We start from the raw sequence: 2,800 nt of genomic DNA, 5'->3' as shown, positions 1-2,800 counted from the left end.
AAAAGAGGAAGACCTCCATCGAGATGGATTGGCCAAGTTGCAGCATTAATGGGCTCAAGTGTGGCAACAATTGTGAGGTTAGCCCAGGATCAGGCAGTGTCTCTTTCTGCTGTGCATAAGGTCGCTGTGAGTCAGTACTGACTTGATGGCACCTAACAACAACAACAACAATGTAATGTCAATGGAGTCCTGGTGTGGCACTGTGTGTTAATGTGCCAGATTGCATTTGAACTGCAAGGCTGATGGTTCAAGCTCACCAGCTGCTCCTTGGAAACCCTATGCAGGGTTGCTATGGGTTGGAAACGACTCAACGGCACTTCACAACAGCAATGTGATGTCTGGGACTTCCTGGACTGTGAACCACAAGTTGGTTCAGACTCACCAGCTGCTCCTCAGAAACCCTATGATCATTATTCAAGTTTATGCATCAAATTTATGTGCTAACCACTCTGGCGATTTGTCTTAGCACGCGGAGGAGAAAGACCGAGTTCTACCTCTCGCCTTAACCTCGACTCCTCGCTCCATGGCAGTTCCCGAGACCCGCCCCAACCACACCATTTATATCAACAATCTCAATGAGAAGATCAAGAAGGATGAGCTGAAGAAGTCACTCTACACCATCTTCTCCTAGTTTGGCCAGATCCTCGACATCCTGGTGTCACGGAGCCTGAAGATGAGGGGCCAGGCTTTTGTCATCTTCGAGGAGGTCAGCAGCACCACCAACGCTTTGCACTCCATGCAGGGTTTCCCCTTCTACGACAAGCCCAGTATGCAAAGACTGACTCCGACATCATCGCCAAGATGAAGGGCACCTTTGTGGAGCGGGACCGCAAGCGGGAGAAGAGGAAGCCCAAGAGCCAGGAGACTCCAGCTGCCAAGAAGGCCGTGCAAGGTGGGGCAGCCGCCACTGTGGTAGGAGCCGTCCAGGGCCCTGTCCCGGGCATGCCGCCAATGACACAGGCGCCCCGCATCATGCACCACATGGCAGGTCAGCCTCCCTACATGCCTCCCCCCGGCATGATCCCACCGCCAGGCCTCGCGCCTGGCCATCTCCCACCAGGAGCCATGCCCCCGCAGCAGCTGATGCCAGGACAGATGCCACCTGCTCAACCTCTTTCAGAAAACCCACCAAATCATATCCTGTTCCTCACCAACCTGCCTGAGGAGACCAACGAACTCATGTTGTCCATGCTTTTTAACCAGTTCCCTGGCTTCAAGGAGGTGAGACTGGTCCCAGGGCAGCACGACATCGCCTTTGTGGAGTTTGACAACGAGGTGCAGGCAGGGGCGGCCCGCGACGCTCTACAGGGCTTCAGGATCACCCAGAACAATGCCATGAAGATCTCCTTCGCCAAGAAGAAGTGCCCTTCCCCCCACGTCCACCCTCCCCTGTCCCTGTTTTTTGAGTCGCCCTTCCCCTCTTGACTCAACCCCCCTGAAGGTAAGTCCCCCCCCTTGGGGGCTTTCTCTGAGCCCTGTGTGAGTGAGTGGTCGCCACACAGCATTATACCCAGAGTCTGGTCCCAGACATTGCACCTGGTGCTGTAGGCTGGAATTAAAGTGTTTTTGGAAAGAAAGAAAGAAAAAAATTTTATGTACTAACCACAAATGCCAAAGATGAAGAAATTGAAGATTTTTATGAACTGCCTTAGTCTGAAATTGATCAAATGTACACTCAAGATATTGTGATAGTTACTAGTGATTGGAGTGCAAATGTTGGAAACAAAGAAGAATCAATAGTTGGAAAATATGACCTTGTTGATAGAAATGATGCCAAAGATCGCATAATAGAATTTTACAAGTCCAGTCATTCATTGTTAATACTTTTCCCCAACTTTATAATTGACCACCATACACGTGGACCTTACTGGATGAATTACACAGGAACCAAAAGAACTACACCTGTGGAAAGAGACAATGCAGAAGAAACTCAGTATCATCAGTCAAGACAAAGCCAGAGGCTGACTGTAGAACAGACCATCAATTGCTCAAGCGCAAGCTCAAGTTGCAGCTAAAGAAAATCAAAGCAAATCCATGAAGACCAAAGTATGACCTTGAATACATTCCTCATGAATTTAGAGATCATCTCAAAAATAGATTGGACACACTGAACACTAATGACTAAGACACAGAACAATTGTGGGATGACATCAAGGACATCATACATAAAAACAGTGAAAGAAAGATTACTTAAAAGATAGAAAAGAAGGTAAAAAACCAAAACTGATGTGAGATGAGACTGAAACGTACTTAAACAGAGTGGTTACAGTGAACAGAAGAAATGATGACGTAAAAAGAGTTGACAGAAGCATTCAAGGGCAGCTCAAGAAGACAAGGTAAAATACTATTATGAAATGTGCACAGACCTTGAATTAAAAAACCAAAAGGGTAGGACATGATTGGCATTTCTCAAACTGAAAAAACTGAAAAGAAAATTTCAAGCTTCAAGTTCCGATACTAAAGGATTGCCTTGTAAAAAAATGGAATGAAGCAGGAAGTAACAAAAGAAAGCAAAAGGAATATACATACAGCCTTTGTACTAAAATTAACTGATTGGTAGTCAACCATTTCAGGAGGTAGCTTATGATCTTGAGCACTATTGGTACTAAATTAAGAAGTTCAAGCTGCATTGATGGCATGGCAAAAAACAAACTTCCAAGAATTAATGGAATACCAATTGAAATGTTTTAACATATGACTGCAACATTTTCAAAGTTTACTTGTCTGTATCAAGAAATTTGGAAGACAGCTCCTTGGTTAGTCATCTGAAAGAAATACATATCCGTGCCCATTCCAAAGA

General features: G+C 45.8%; 1 pseudogene; it reads left to right on the top strand.

Annotated features, from left to right (window-relative positions):
- The first annotated feature begins 523 nt into the window (after window positions 1–523).
- LOC102830232 lies at window positions 524–1,425 on the top strand (annotated as a pseudogene).
- Window positions 1,426–2,800: the final 1,375 nt, after the last annotated feature.

Source organism: Chrysochloris asiatica, unplaced genomic scaffold (genome assembly GCF_000296735.1).
Source record: "Chrysochloris asiatica unplaced genomic scaffold, ChrAsi1.0 scaffold00087, whole genome shotgun sequence".
Taxonomy (NCBI): Eukaryota; Metazoa; Chordata; class Mammalia; order Afrosoricida; family Chrysochloridae; genus Chrysochloris; species Chrysochloris asiatica.
This window is presented reverse-complemented; position numbering and strand designations above follow the sequence as displayed.